The following is a 17,388-nucleotide window of genomic DNA, read 5'->3' as shown; positions in this document are numbered from 1 at the left end:
CCTATCAGAACATTGGTTCACCTAAGTCAATACTGTCTGTACAAACCAGTCCAAAGTTTTAATATATGACTCTGTCTCACTTCTGGGTGAGGAATGGCAAGCTAACACATCTCCTTTGGTAAATTTCATAAGCATCCTTTTTCTTTATCCTCTCATTCATTAAGGTGTTTATAAAGATGTTGAATAGCACTGAGTCAATGATGGAGCCCTGAAGGACTGCACTTGCTACTTCTCTTTAGGAAAATGCAAAACTGTGGTTGAGAGTGGTTGTTTGACAAATAGCACCATTCCACTAGACCCTAGGACACTCTAGCCCATATGTATGCATCTTGTCCACAACATTTTTTTTTTAATATGGCATAGCAGTTCGGTGTTCGTGCTGCTTTTTTTTCTTGCTGGGAAATCCTTGTGAGGTCCAGCAGCCAGATGTGTAGACTATTTAGCCGTGACAAGTCACGTTGCCCAGGGTGCACCACGAGGAGGCTAGTCTACATTGCACCGAGTTGGGCTGAGAGAGAGGGCCTGGCTCAAGGTCACCCAGCTGGCTTTCCTGCCTAAGGCGGGATTAGAACATTGTCCACAATGTTATCATCAAATACTTTGTCAGAAGCTTTACTGAGATCAAGGTACATCTAATCTACAGTGTTCCCATGATCATAGTACTCATTCTTTCATTCTTCTTCAGCTGTTTTATTGAGGTGATATAGAAGACAGGTTTGATATACCTTTGAAGATGTGAAATGCAGAGCACCAGGCCAGATTGCTGCAAGTTCCAACCTTGCTATTCAAAATGGAAGGTTTGGGAGGGAGAATGTAGGGCATGAGACTCTATTCTCCTAGAGTTGCACCAGGAAATTGGGCAAAATAGTTGGAACAACTGGAGTCAGATGGGAGATCAGCAGAGTCAACTGGGAAGCTGGTTGGGAGTTCAGAGCCAATATGGAAAGTGGAATTAAAACTGATCTGGAGATTGGAAGTTGGAGAAAATTATGCCAAAATAATGGCATAAACATAAATCAGAACCCCTGGCCTATCTAGTCCAGCAAGTCTGCTCACAGTGGCCAACTAGATGGCCTTCAGAGGCAGTCACACTGTCATCAAGGCTAATAGCCATTGATCCCCAGGACTGGATTCTGTGAGAGGCCCCAACCTTGGGCATGTTGGCAGTCAACAGTGAGGGTGATGGAGGAGAGACATGTTGGGCACTGAATTTTTCTGGTCACCAAGACCACAGGCCACATAGCTGATTGGGCAGAGGAGTGATGATGGAAGTCACCCAAATATTGTAGGTCAGAAGTAAGCCTGGTTTTACCAGTGACGGTCCCACTAATGCTAGGAGAAGGAATTGCAAGGGATGTTCTGGACCCTGGAGTGCAATGGGATGGACTTATGTCAGCAGGAAGGAAGCTGGGCTGGATTGCTTTGTGTCTTGTTGACCTCGGCCCCACTGGGGTATATAAATGATGACTGTGGTCTCATTCTGGACTACCGATGTGGGACCAGAGGCACTGAACTTTCTCTATATTTTTATACCTTTCATATCTCAGTTTCTAATCTTGTGCAATAGGGGCTGCTAGCCAATCACTTGGAGGGAATTTGATCTTGCCTCTACTTTGAATCAGACCTGTGGTTGGTAGGTGAGTAATTTGGGAAGGGTGTTAGAGAATTCATGGTATGCTGGATCCTCTGCTGCAGTCTTACTTGCTTAGCTGCTGAGCACCTCTGACAGAATCAGCTGGTGGGGGGGGGGCTGTGCAGTAGAGAGGAGTGCAAGTGGTTGTTCCATTGGCCTGGGAAGTAAAAGGTTGAATGGTGAGGGGGTCAGGGGCTGAGATAAGGGCAGATGGAGATATTATGGGAATCTGAGGATGGGGTCTCACAGGACTGATAAGGTTGATGGCTTTATTCTATCCTGTCAGCCAGCCCTCAATGTTCATTCCCAATACTGGATCACAGATCCTAGGAGGCTTTGATTCTGGCAGATGCTTCTAAATACTTGGTGTGCAATAAAGCCACCCTCATCTGTGATTTGATTGTAGATGAAACAGCTAACCGCATATGTATAACCATAACCAAGTTGGGCCCTTGGAGGGAGGCTTCTCCTCATAGAGATATGCCCTCCTGGATTTTGGTTGGGCATCAACCAGGACTGCGGAGTAGGCAGATGGCGTGGCAATTATTACCCAAGAAATCTTGAAGGCTTTCAGGTGCTCAATGCTGCAGATAGCTGGATGTGAACCTTATAGCTGTTGTTGGGCCCTAGGGAGCAATTAGGTTTGTTGCTACTGTCCCACTTTCCCTGTTGCAGGATGACAACCCTGCCAAAACTGCTCAATTCCATGCTGGTGGTGATGGAATTTCATGTCAGGGCTAATAATGCTCAGGGATTAGGCAGCATTGAATCAGGAGTGGATGAGGAGTTCATAGGTACAAGGTAACCATGGACCTAATTCAAAAAAATTGAGCACCAGAGATCCCATGCTTGATCTGTTTCTTTGACACAGGTCATTTGTAACATGACCTGAAAGTGGGGGATGCTAATATTTTTTTCTTTTTTCATGGTCAGATCACTCCCTGATTGCTTTTCAGGTAACTGGTGTCACCTTCCACAGTATGGAAATTAAATCTATTAAATCGATCCACCCCATGAACCTGAAGGACTCATAAGGGTTTCAGTGGGTGCTTAGGGTATTCCCTGAGGATCTGGTAAGCAGTTCATCTGAGGCCTTTGTTGCTTCCTGGAATGGTCAGGTTACAAGAGCCTGCGATCCAATTATTCCCATATGGCGGAGACGATGTCACGGACACAATTGAAGGACCAGCGAATAGACCAGTCCCACAGAACCTCTCCAGATACGAAGAGGACAGGAGATCACCCACTTGTGCTCTGGATGGCTGCTTCTCATGAGGAGGCCACAGGATAGCAGTTTCCTATGGGTCTGACTGCCAGGATGCAAAGGGCACCCATCAAGTCTTTTGTTGTTTATTTGTTTAGTCGCTTCTGACTCTTCGTGACTTCATGGACCAGCCCATGTCAGAGCTTCCTGTTGGTTGTCAACAACCGCAGCTCCCCCAGGAACGAATCCATCACCTTTAGAATATCATCTATCCATCTTGCCCTTGGTCAGCCCCTCTTCCTTTTGCCTTCCACTCTCCCTAGCATCAGCATCTTCTCCAGGGTGTCCTGTCTTCTCATTATGTGGCCAAAGTATTTCAGTTTTGCCTTTAATATCATTCCCTCAAGTGAGCAGTCTGGCTTTATTTCCTGGAGGATGGACTGGTTTGATCTTCTTGCAGTCCAAGGCACTCTCAGAATTTTCCTCCAACACCACAGTTCCAAAGCTTCTATTTTCCTTCTCTCAGTCTTCCTTATGGTCCAGTTCTTCCAGCCATATGTTACTATGAGGAGCACCATTGCTTTAACTATGTGGACCTTTGTTGTCAGTGTGATGTCTCTGCTCTTAACTATTTTATTGAGCTTTGTCATTGCTCTTCTCCCAAGGATTAAGTGTCTTCTGATTTCCTGACTGCAGTCAGCATCTGCAGTAATCTTTGCACCTAGAAATACAAAGTCTTTCACTGCTTCTACATTTTCTCCCTCTATTTGCTAGTTATCAATCAAGCTGGTTGCCATAATCTTGGTGTTTTTGAGGTTTAGCTGCAAGCCAGCTTTTGCACTTTCTTCTTTCACCTTCATCATAAGGCTCCTCAGTTCCTCTTCGCTTTCAGCCATCAAAGTGGTATCATTTGCATATCTGAGATTGTTAATGTTTCTTCCAGCGATTTTAACTCCAGCCTTGGATTCCCCAAGCCCAGCTTGTCTCATGATGTGTTCTGTGTACAAGTTGAATAGGGAGGGTGAGAGTATACAGCCCTGCTGTACTCCTTTCCCAATCTTAAACCAGTCCGTTGTTCCGTGGTCTGTTCTTACTGTTGCTACTTGGTCATTATACAGATTCTTCAGGAGGCATACAAGATGACTTGGTATCCCCATACCGCTAAGAACTTGCCACAATTTGTTATGGTCCACACAGTCAAAGGCTTTAGAATAGTCAATAAAACAGAAATAGATGTTTCTCTGAAACTCCCTGGCTTTTTCCATTATCCAGAGGATATTGGCAATTTGGTCCCTAGTTCCTCTGCCTTTTCTAAACCCAGCTTGTACAGCTGGCAATTCTCACTCCATGAATTGCTGAAGTCTACCTTGCAAGATCTTGAGCATTACCTTACTGGCATGTGAAATGAGTGCCACTGTTCGATAGTTTGAACATTCTTTCGTGTTTCCCTTTTTTGGTATGGGGATATAAGTTGACTTTTTCCAATCTGATGGCCATTCTTGTGTTTTCCAAATTTGCTGGCATATAGCATGCATTACCTTGACAGCATCATCTTGCAAGATTTTGAACAGTTCAGCTGGGATGCCGTCGTCTCCTGCTGCCTTGTTATTAGCAATGCTTCTTAAGGCCCACTCAACCTCACTCTTCAGGATGTCTAGCTCTAGCTCACTGACCACACCATCAAAGCTATCCCCGATATTGTTATCCTTCCTATACAGGTCTTCTGTATATTCTTGCCACCTTTTCTTGATCTCTTCTTCTTCTGTTAGGTCCTTGCCATCTTTGTTTTTGATCATACCCATTTTTGCCTGGAATTTACCTCCGATGTTTCTAATTTTCTGGAAGAGGTCTCTTGTCCTTCCTATTCTATTGTCTTCTTCCACTTCCGCGCATTGCTTGTTTAAAAATAATTCCTTATCTCTTCTGGCTAACCTCTGGAATTTTCCTTTTAATTGGGCATATCTCCCTGTCATGAGTGCCGTTGAGCTGAAGACATCAGCACAACGGCACACATGACAATAACGAGGAAGCAGAGGAAAGGACTCAAGATAAGCATAGCACGCACAACAACAGACACAGACCCTGGCCGGAGGATGCAGCCATCAGAACACAAAAGAGAAAGAAGAAAAGACAAAGACTAGGCCGATCACGAGGCACACCCAAGCTGTTAGCAAAAGCGCAACGGAGATCGCCCAGCTGACAGCAATCACTGGCTGAAAGAGGAAACCGATGATGGGCGATCCCGAGGCACCAGCTGGGGCCTCGCAACCCTTCACCTACCGGCACGACAGCATGCAGGACAAAGGGGGGATGACGTAACCCAGGGTAAGGGGGCGCTGACCGGTGCGGGGTATTTAAACCCCGCACCGGCGCGCTCCCCTCACTCTCAGCTTTTTTCGCAACTGACACTACGTATGAAATAAACCGGAACCTGCTCTCCTTTGAATCAGCGTCTGTGTTTTACTCTGCGGTAGGCAGTGCATGACACTCCCCCTATCACTGTTGCCTTTTGCTTTCCTTCTTTCTTGGGCTACTTCTAGTGTCTCAGCAGACAGCCATTTTGCCTTCTTGGTTTTCTCTTTCTTTGGGATGTATTTTCTTGCCATTTCTTGAACAATGTTGTAAACTTCTGTCCAGAGTTCTTCCGGGACCCTATCTACTAAGTCCAGTCCCTTAAATCGATTCTTCACCTCCACTGCATATTCCTTAGGAATATTAGTGAGCTCATATCTAGCTGATCTTTGGGTCTTCCCTAATCTCTTTAGTCTGATCCTAAATTGTGCAAGAAGAAGTTCGTGATCTGAACTACAGTCAGCTCCAGGTCTTGTTTTTACCGACTGTATAGATGTCCGCCACCTTTGGCTGCAAAGGATGTAGTCAATCTGATTTCGGTGTTGTCCATCTGGTGAAGTCCATGTATAAAGCCGTCTCTTAGGTTGTTGGAAGAGAGTGTTTGTTATGCAGAGTGAGTTGTCTTGGCAAAATTCTATCAGCCTATGTCCTGCTTCATTTTGTTCTCCCAGGCCATGCTTACCTGTAATTCCAGGTGTCATTTGACTGCCAACCTTAGCATTCCAGTCTCCGGTGATGAAAATAACGTCTCTTTTAGGCGTGTTGTCCAGTAGGTGCTGCAGATCCTCATAGAACTGCTCTACTTCAGCTTCTTCAGCATCTGTGGTTGGGGCGTATATTTGGATCACTGTGATGTTAGATGGCTTGCCCTGAATTCAAATTGAGATCATTCTATCGTTTTTTGGATTGTATCCAAGCACTGCTTTAGCCACTTTACTATTAATTATGAATTTCTTCATATTTAATAGTATTTAATTCTTATGAATTAGATACTCCATTTCTTCTGTGGTCCTCTTGTCCACAGTAGTAGATCTGATGGTCATTTGATGTGAAGTGGCCCATTCCAGTCCATTTCAGTTCACTGATGCCCAAAATGTCTACCTTTAATCTTGACATCTCACCAATAACCACATCCAATTTGCCCTGGCTCATAGATCTTACATTCCAGGTTCCAATGGTGTGTTGATCCTTAGAACATTGGATTCGCCGTTCACCACCAGCACCGTCGGCCGCTAGCCGTCCTTTCGGCTTTGAGCTAGCTGCGTCATCACATCTGGGGCTAGTTGAACTTATCCTCTGTTCCTCCCCAGTAGCATTTTGACCATCTTCCGAGCTGGGGGTCTCATCTTCCGATGGTATACTGACATATCTCTGGTTGTACTGATCCATTTAGTTCTCACGGCAAGAATACTGGGGTGGGTTGCCATTACCTTCCCCAGGGATTGCATTTAATCTGACCTCTCTGTCATGACCTTCCCGTCTTGGGTGGCCCTTCACGGTTTAGCTCATGGCATCATTGAGGTGCTCAAGCTCCAGCACCACGACAAGATAACAATGCTCAAGCCTATGAAAAGCTAAAAATGGCATCACACTCTTAACAACAGGAGAGCCTTTTAAAGGACACTGAATTTGCTAACCAGACTTTTTAATCACCTTTGGAAATTACCTATTTAACTATCTTAAGGCTAATAGAGATCTTCAAATTAACAAGTATGCAAAACCACTTGGTTTTACCTTCATTCTAGAATAAAAGAAAAATTAACTATAAGAATTAAGAATTGAGAATTTAAGGAATTTGAAATAAATGGCAAAAGCTAAATAAGACTTCGATTTGAGAAAAATTAAGGGACCAGGTGAATTTGGAATATTAAGACTTTTGCTATAATATTTTGGAAATAATTATACAAATAAACAGCTCCGTCATGGGAACTAAATTGTTTAGTCTACCTTAAGTCATAAGAGAAATTCAAGACTTTATGATTTCAGAAATTGGACACTAGAGGGGACCAAAGATTCCAAGCATAAATTGAGGAGGGGGGCAGGGAGAGGCTTGCCTTTTGTCTTTGGTCAGCACTGAGACAAAATGACAGAAAATAGTATGAAATTTGAAATACTCCAGGATATTTTGAGGAATGCAGACAGAAATTAGCAGCTACAATGTCAGCAATGATGTCTGCTTCTATAGATAGACTATGTCCAAAACATGATAAGAAGAAATGACAGATGTGAAAGAGAATACTTTGGAAGATCTACAGGATAAAGAGCTGAAATAAACCTCATCTCATGAAGAAATATTTGAATATAAAGAAATCGTTGAAATACTGGAAAATAAAAATGTGGATTATAAAACAGAGGTGACAGTTAATGTGGATTATAAAACAGAGATGACTGTTAAAGTGGAAATACAATTGGTAAGCCAAGAGAATTTCCTGAATAATGACTCCTTACTGGATTTACAAAAGCGGTTTGCTAAAGCCTCGAAGAAGCCTTTGAGATGGGAAAAAGGAAAACTGAAGTGAGATCAAATCCTATGACAACTTCTGAATGAATTAAAGATCAAGATTGTTAGATGCAAAAGGAAGGAATAGAAAGTTGGTTTGTTTGATCAAGGTTAAAATAAAATGTGTTTCTGTAAAATTCTGGGAACTCTTTATAGACTTTCGGCTGACACCAGGACTGAAATGTTAATGATTTATGGATTTGCATATGGATAAGGGTTAGGTTATGAAAAGAAGAGAAGTGTGCAGGTAACCTTATAGAGGGTGAAGAAAAGTTTGTTTGTACTTGTGATGGAGATCAGAAGTCACTTCTTAAAATATTTCTTTTCTCTTTTTCTTATTTTTTCTCTCTCTTTTTTCCTTTCTGAGTTTAGTTTGTATTGTCTTTTATTACTGTTTTTTTAAATTCAATAAAAAATATTTTTTTAAATATTACTCTTTCTCAATCCTGCCTGGAGATATGAAGGATTGAAGTTGTAGCTTTTGGTAGGTTCTCTCCCAGTGAAGATCAACCCTTCTAATATGATTAATAGATACACTGAAATGTGTATGTAAATGCTCATGCTCAGGCCCCTCACAAAAAGGCTCAGACTAGGAAGCAAGAATTACACTGTCTTCTTTAAGCTGTTTTTAATGTCAAGACTGAGGGTAAGGTATAGCATCTTGGAAAATGTGATAGAATTTTCAGCCTTCATTTTTGGCGAGTTAATTAAGATGGAGTCTCTTTGAACTATTTGAATCTCAAGCTTTTCACAGCCTGGATTGTGCTACCATTTATTAACAAACTCCTTTCTTATCTCCTGGTTGTTTATATCCATATTGCTTCTGTTACTTTCCCAGCCTCCCCATTCCTCCCTCCTCACCATATCTCACACCACTGTGTGAATTATTTGAAGGCTAGGGCACCCATCAAGTGTATGAAAAGCTAAAAATGGCATTCATTCCTCTAATACAGAGAGGTGTTTTTCACACATGGAAGCAGCATTTTGCACATTAGCTAGATAAGGAATTGAATACATAAAGGCTGTGCATACAGACCAATAGTGGTAGTGACTACTTGCTTGTAGCTCCTTTAAAGAGCTGTGATCTACCAAATCAGCTACAGAGCACTGGTGTGGATTCACTCCCCCCAAATGCCCTTTAGCCATCAAGTGCTGGTCTAAAGGATTGCAATTTTTAAGAGAAGCTATGCATGCCTAATTTTGGCTGCTGCATGCATGCTCTATTGCAGAAGTATAAAAGCTGAGGTTTGAATTAGTGGAATGTGAATGACTCATGACAAACAGTAGGCGGGGCCAGTGCTCTATTGGGATGGACCAATTTCAAAGTGGGTGAAGCTGGTGCTCAGAAAGACTGGGGCCACTGCTGGCATGTTCCCCCTTCCATTTGCACTCATAATATGCAGACATATTCACAAATGAACAGAAATCATCCATGCAGGTTAACTAAGATAATATTGTTCCCTTTCCTGAACTGAAATAAGGGGTTATACACAGTTTTGGGTCAGTGAAAGAATGTAAACTTTTTCCCCTGTTTCCCCAAAACTGAGATAAAGGGAAAAAGATTTTATCTTCAAACTGCTGCAAATCAGAAACAATCTTTTCCCCAATCTTGGCACCAAGGCAGGTGAAAATTGGGGAGGGGGGCCTTAGTGGGACAGATGAAGAACTTCTATAGGCCACATTCAGTAGACTGGAGGTCCCAAGCTCATTGCATATGGGGCCACACACAGCCCTCTGAAATATTCTCTGCAGCTTACAACAATATTCTGAGTATGCTGCACAGTAAGGCAAGGACATTAAGACATGTATCTGGGCCATAGGAAGTCTTCCAAGAAGAGAAGCAGCATTGTAGAGGTAGCCTAGGAGCTTGCCTCAATCCATCCAGTGGCAGCAACACTGAGGCCCGGTTGGTTGGGCCATAAAATTAATGCCCCACTCACTGCTATCTGGGATCCCCTGCTTCTGAGGTCATATCAAGTTCTCCAGGTACGGGCCACAATGAGGTGAGATTTGGCTAGGCAGAAAGTCACCCTACTGAAAGGGTCTCCTTGCTGATTACGGAGTGAGAAACACAGCAAACAAGCAAGATCTCCCTGCCAGAGGGAGGGAGGAAGGAATCTGTCAGGCAAGGGGAGAGAAGAAATGAGGAGAAAAAGAATAAAGGAAAAAAAAAAATTCTACTCAACACAAAGTGAAAGGAAAAAGAACAGGAGGATTTGAACAGCTCTTAGTAGGATGCTCTTGCTAGATTGTATCAATCCAGATCTTGAAAAATTATTACATATCAGTAATAAAACCGAATATTGGTGTTCTGGCTGATAAACAATGCTGTCAACTAAGCGGCAAAGTGAAACAACTCTTCAAACACTCTTTCTTCAATTAATAAATGTATATTTAATGGGAAAATATGATATAGTACTTTTACTTTTCTTCATTTTCTAGTGTTTGTATCAATATATGAAAAGTTTCAGGGTTGCAGCCCTCAGGCTAACAAAGTAGTCCTCATATGGCACTTGTGATTATTTGAGTTTGAGACTCTTGCCTTAAGACTACCTGATCCAGGCTGTAAAATCCAGACCACCATGAGATAGCACGAAAGAGTTTTCTTGGATGCCATCTAGTGGTCCTCCAGATTTTTGCAGTCAAGATTGCACAGTCCTAGGTTCACTTTTATTTTTCTTTCTCAAGTGCAACATTTAGGTGAAATTTAGCATCAAATTAAATCATCTTGGTCTTCATGTATCTTGTATTTTTATGGTCCTGTGGAAAATCCCACTTAATCCATACTTTCTTGGATAATAAATAAACTGGTACAGTTTCTCCTGATACTTTCTTCCCATTGTATGGATTAAAAGTTCTCCTTCTTTGCAACCAAGACTACGTATAGCTTTATAGGACTATGTTGGTAGAAGGACAAGGACACTAATCTGCTTCATCTGTTCACAGCTGGGAATACCACAAGGATCTGACTGTTTAGATGCAGTTAAAATTCAACCTTCCTGCTCAGCTTTCAGACTTAATTAAAAATAATAATAATGAACTATTCCCATATAGGCTAAATTGTAAAAGAGAGTGCCCTTAATCAAAAAATCTTCAGTTGCCTGAAATGTAACTCCTAAACTTTTCTTTAGATATCAAATAACTGTTACTGTTTTAAATGCTAGCATGAAGTTGAAAACCAACAAAGAAATATCCAGTCTCTGCTGAATTATTTTCCTTTTTTCTGACTTGCTCTGTGATCGTCTTTACAAACGAGAAGAAAAACTGGTCATTGCAGAAATCACTACATTCATCTGCCGATGTTTATCTGTTACTCTGACACTCCATCTGATGCTGCCTTGATTGGTGACATGGAGATTCCAAAAAGAAACATCTACTTGTCAAAAAGCCTAGCACTGCTGTAAGCTTTACTATGACTTTGAAAAAGATTTGTGATATACCTATCAGATTATGCAGCATTTTATTTATTTTATTAATCAAATTTATCACCGCCCATCTCCCCCTAATGAGGGACTCTGGACTTTGCACTCTGTCTTACAATAAGACACAATTAAAACAATGCAATATAAAACTATAGAATAAATATAAAAATAAAAGTATTGCTTTTTTAGGGTCTTCACTAAATCCCACCAGGGATTTATAAATGCAAAATCTGGTATTTATCCTTCGAGTTACAATCAAGACAGCTCTCACTTACAAACACACACATAGACTATTCACATACTCATATAGGGTGACATATGAATTGCTGTATAGAGGACAGTTGTACTTCCAGTTATCTTCTTTACAAAGGGCTAATAGTCCAAGTCTATTTAAAGATAAAGAACCACGAGAAGCAGTGCAGGGATCTACAAACTGCCCATTAATATTTACAGATTGAGCAGATCAACAGCAGTCTTGAGCAAAGTCTTTGCCACAATGATGAATTATATTACATTAAAAAAAAAACAGAAGTATATTACACACACCAGTATAGAGTGGTTAAGGTGCTGACCTAGGGTAGGAACCCTGATTCTTGCTCTCCCTTAGCCACAGAAGCTGACTGAGCCCTAGAATGATTGATAGATAGATAGATAGATCTACCAACTGCATTGAAATAACCTAGTAAATCGTGGTCTGCATCCTTCAGTGAAGAGGTCTTCATCTTTCAGTGGATTGATTGAGGCTGATAATACAGTGTATCTATCTCTATCTCTAATCTCTACCCATCTTCATCTCTGCCTCCTGTCTTTTACGTTTTTTCCCCTAATGTGTAAATGACTAGAGCATAAACTGAGGTTGCTGGAGGAGTCAGGAAAGAGTTTGCATCTCTCTCAGATGCACAAATTAGCTTCCTTTCACTCTTCAGCTTGCAAAAGCTGGAATGTAGGTTCAGAGACATTATTTGGCAGAATCCACTTCAAGTTGCCCAAAATTGAAATTTCAAATCAGATGTATAATAATAAAATGAATAATTGATTATTGATTGCCTTTTAATGTGCCCCCCCCCTCCATCTGCTATTCAAGACTGCATGCTTCTCCTGTGTGTTATGAATCCACTGGTGCAGAAGTGTGAAACAACAACTTTCATTATCCTTACCCAACATGGCCAATGGCTGAAGATCAAGGACATTGTTCTTCAGTGCAAATGGAAAGATAGTATTGGGGAAGACTTATGTAGAAGGAGGATCCTTAATTAAACGGTTCATTACTAGCATGGCTATTATTATGCTAATGTGATGACCTTTACTTAAAAAAATCTTTTGAGGAAGCTTATTATGATAAAATACTCAGCTGATTTTTTGCAACTTAAATTACACCTATTTAATTATAGAAAAATAAAGACAAGCTGTTATTAAGACACTAACTGAAAAAACACATAGCGGAAAACATGCTTTATCTTTCTTAAATCATGTTCCTTTGTCATCTTCATGCATCAGGATGGTTGGCAGAGAAGCATAACCATAAACCACAGAAAGAAACTAGTACCCAGGTGCAAAGCCGTTGCTGCATGAACAACATGGTGTGGCTTTTGAGGTGGTTGCTATAGCAACAAGATCATTTATAGAACATGAGCCCTTTAAGAGAAAAACATATTTTTCAAAACCAAGCTAATTGTGCAGGAATATTTTCTGCATGATCTGACTTGTGTTTGTTTTGTCAGTTATTTTTTTTCTTTTTTATGTTGCCACACAACAGAGAAAGAAAGAAAACAAGGATAATATTAAATGTATTTTTGTAGGTATCTATACATTCAGCAGATGTGTTAGGCTGCATCCAATGGTGGCTTGCTCTTAACAGAGAAATGCTTGTTTTCCCAATACAAAATGGTTTCTTATTATTGCCGTTCTCTTCAAAACAGAATAGGTTATTCAGAGTAGCCTTTCCTAGTCATGAAGCATAGGACTCCAGTTCTCCTCATTTAATGACTATAGTGCTTCCTTGGAATTGTGTCCAAGCCACTAGGAGGGCAGTGGAAGAAGGCTGCTGTGAGGGGCTGTAGTGGGGGAATCTCAAGAGTCCATGTATTTATTTGCCAAAATAGCAACATTTTCTACTAAGGTCTAGCCAATTGCAATACAGCCAGGCTAGTTATTCAGTAGAACAATCCTGTGGGTGAAGTAGAGGAGCAATCTAGATGACTCATTACTTACTATGCTGTGCTGTACTCGTACTACCACAGCAAAAGGGGTTCAGATAGTTCCCTGAATAAATGTACATTATTATTATTATTATTATTATTATTATTATTATTATTATTACTACTACTACTACTACTAATGTAATAATGCAGCATCCATCTCACCATCAACATCACTGAATGTAAGATAAATTTGATCAACTGCATGAAATCAAAACAATAATCAAATCTGGAATGTTCAAATACATGTTTGCTGCTTAAGATAAATCAAGAGGGAGGGACCTGAGGCCTTCCAGATATTGCCGAACTACAACTACTAGCACTTTCCAAATATGTGGGATTTCTAGGAGTAGTAGTTTGGTAAATTCTTGATCCTTGTACAGACAAATCCTATTTTTCCATGCTGAGAAGAATGGCAGAACCCAGCAGATGGCTAAGCATAATCTACCCTGATTTGTTTGTGCATAAATTACCAGAGGGAATTAAAACCTCTTTCCCAGAAATATTGATTGCATTTATCACTGGGAAAACATTGATAACTGTTCTAATGAACAATGGGCACTTTTGGCTTATAGAAAACAATGGATGCATCTTCCTGAAACTTCCCAGGCTACAAGAAGACCAGATCAAGGTCACACGTGTCCCTTGAGTCACAAGCTGCCCATCTCTAGTATAGTATGCTACTTCATCCCATGAAGATAATTTGATTTGTCTAATTTCTCCCACCTTAATTATTTGAGTGTAGAAAAACTTTTCCACCTGGACACAAACATTGTCCTACTTGAATGTGAAGATCTGCTGTTATGGGTAGATGTAGCACATATAAGATTTGGTATGAGTGGGGCTTCACTTTCACTGAGCTCCAATTGTATGGAGAGCTACAAGGAAACAACTTCTCATATATAAACTTGTAGGCATTCAGAATCACATCTTGTAGCCAGGGGATGAGGCTAGAGGCATGCCTATACAGACTGCTTCTTTGAATGATTAATTGCTTCCTTAAATTGCAAGTACTGGATATTTTCATGAAGTAGACATCATACCACCACAATACAATGGCTGTGTCATTACTGATAATGACAAGAATTCTGAGACCTTTCACAAGATATTGCACATTCGGAGATGTACAAATCAATCAAAAGCCAGCCTGTGTCAATGTTACAAATCTGTGATATTATTCCATCAATGTTTTCTTTATTTTGTGATTTAAAAAAAATACTGGAAACTCAATATTTGTTGAAATACTGGAAACTCCATATTTGTTGTTTTATGCAACTTTTGCCTAAAATACAATACTTCCAGGATGTTTTCTTTACATACAACTCTTCCAAATATCAATCTTTTCAAAGTAGCTTTCCCAACTCTTTATGTTTCTATGTGAATGTTTTAGCAGAAAGTAATGGATGTTACCAGAATTTATTCAGTGTTACTCCACTATACAGCATGGGGGTCATTTATTTATTTATTTAGTGAATCACAGTATCTTCCTCCCATAGAAATTCATTATAGATTCCTTTGAGATCCACCCCACTGAAATGATTTTATCTTTTGTAGAAATGTCCACAACTATTTTAGAGATGGACCTTAAACTTGGCTTTGAATTTTGATTGATTTGATTGACTGATTGATTGATTATCTGCCATAAGGTCCATGTCAACTCCCAGCAACTACATGGATAGACTTTCTCCAGAACAACCTGTCCCTAACCTGGTCTTTCAGGTCTTCTTTCCGTGTACCCAGTTGACTCCATCCACCTTGCTGCTAATTGTCCTATTCTTCTCTTTCCTTCCATCTTTCCTAGAATTATAGATTTCTACAGAGAGCTAGGACTTCACATAATATGTCTGAAGTAGGATAATTTGAGTCTGGTCATTTGTACCTTGAGTGAGAACTCTGGGTTGATTTGTTGGATGATCCATTTGTTTATTTTCTTGGCTATGTATGGCATTCTCAGAAGACTTCTCCAGCATCAGAATTCAAAAGCATAAAAGTTCTTTCTATCCTGCTTCTTCAAAGTCCATCTTTTTGCTTCCATACATGGAAACCATTGCTTTCATGATTCCAGTCTTTGTAGGAACAGACAGATCATGGCATTTTTGAAATCTAATTTAGGTAAAATTCATTCACTATGTCCTTCAAACAATTTACGTTTTGGAAAGCAGAAAATGGTGCCAAAACAAAACTAGAAAATTTATCCTTCTGAATAAATCAGAGAAACCTTTTCTTCTATTCTCTTGTGCTCCTGCATATTCCTGAATTCTGTGAAATCTCACAATGAATCACAATGTGGTTTATTTATTGTAACATTAACTGTATGTAATTTCTGCTGGCGTACCCTAAGCCATGAATAACATAATTACAAGTTCTTGATAGATTCCATCTGGTAGGTGTTTAAATTTTTGTGTATTGTGCTGCTAACTTTGTTCTCCCTACTGCATGAAGGGCATTTCAAAGCCTCTAAGTATCTTTTGTCTATGTGTTATATGCATCAGGAATCAAAGCTTTGCTATTGTAAATCTGTATGTGCTCCAAAAAGTGTAGCAACACACCTGGCTTCTTGGCCCACTTCCTTAACTTTATGAAACCAAATACGTGAACTCAAGGGATGCTCATTAAATTCTAGGCAGAAAACTGCCTAGCTTGCAAAGCAAATCAGATTGGCCTGCCCCACTAACCTGCTCCCAGCTTCCATGGTGTTTATTACTGTACTTTTTTCTTCTCAAGGTATCTTGCCATGTGTGTTACCTCGCATGGTACTGTACTGTACTGTATCTGTTTCATTAAATTATTAAATGTTCATTCAGCAAAATCACCTTCATTTCTAAGTATTAGAGATCAATACTAATTCATTAATGACCATATACTTTAGAAGTGTTATCTGTTGAGTGGGCAGGGGAATTTTGGCAGTGCAGAAACCAATTGATAATGTCAGCTAAGAACTACCACTCACTTTTGTCTTTCTTGGTACTTTTGTTTGTTTGCTCCATGTAGCTGGTGTAAGGGAATTGTTTTTGCATGGTCATTGGGTTGCTAGGTTCCACAACAGCCTAAACAGAAGGAAAAATAGCTCAGTAATTCATTTTAAACATTAAAGTCTTTTTTTCGAGTTGAGCTTCATTCCTGGTGATTTTATGGTCATGTCCATGCAGTCTGCTTGGCTGAAGGACAGAAATGGTTGCTTTCTGGGATGTTTTTTGACTTCCCAGTCTACCTTAAAGTCCTGATATTCCCTGATAATTTCCTAGCCAAATACTAAGGCTGCCCTAGCTTAGCTTTTGAGTCCATACGAGGTCACCTAGGTGCTGCCATCTGCGATTTGTGTGTTGGACATTCCCAGATTTGATTCTCAGCAGGACTGCAAAAACACCTGCTTGAAACCTAGAGAGACATTGTCAGTCAATATTGACAGTACTGGACTAGATGGATCAAGGATGTACTAAGTATAAGGCAGCTTCTTGTGATCTTCCTGGGTCTTCCATGGCAGATGTAACATCATAGCTAGAATTGTGTACTTCATGTATGCCACTGCATATTGATTGTCTCTTCAGCTGGGCAAGTGCAGAACATTGTAATCATGGTTTAATTCATAAATATGCAGGAACATAAATTGCACTTTGCTGGATTAATCTGCAGGACCATTTGCACTAATTATTTGTATCCAAAAGGCCAGGCAGAAGCTTCTTGGCACAGCCTGATTGTAATTCTTCTCTCCTATTTTAGCATATATTTTATTTTGAGGTACATGGCTTTAGTATAAGAAGTTTCCACTAACTAAGGAAATATTCCATGAATGTCTGTAATTATGAGGTACACTACCTTTGGTCCATAGGGACGCGGTGGTGCTGCGGGTTAAACCGCTGAGCTGCCGATAGGAAGGTCGGCGGTTCGAAACCGCGTGGCGGGGTGAGTTCCCGTTGCTAGTCCCAGCTCCTGCTCACCTAGCAGTTCGAAAACATGCAAGTGTGAGTAGATCAATAGGTACCGCTTCGGCGGGAAGGTAACGGCGTTCCGTGTCGTCATGCTGGCCACATGACCCGGAAGTGTCTACGGACAACGCCGGCTCTAAGGCTTAGAAACGG

The sequence above is a fragment of the Candoia aspera genome, chromosome 4 (genome assembly GCF_035149785.1).
Source record: "Candoia aspera isolate rCanAsp1 chromosome 4, rCanAsp1.hap2, whole genome shotgun sequence".
Taxonomy (NCBI): Eukaryota; Metazoa; Chordata; class Lepidosauria; order Squamata; family Boidae; genus Candoia; species Candoia aspera.
This window is presented reverse-complemented; position numbering follows the sequence as displayed.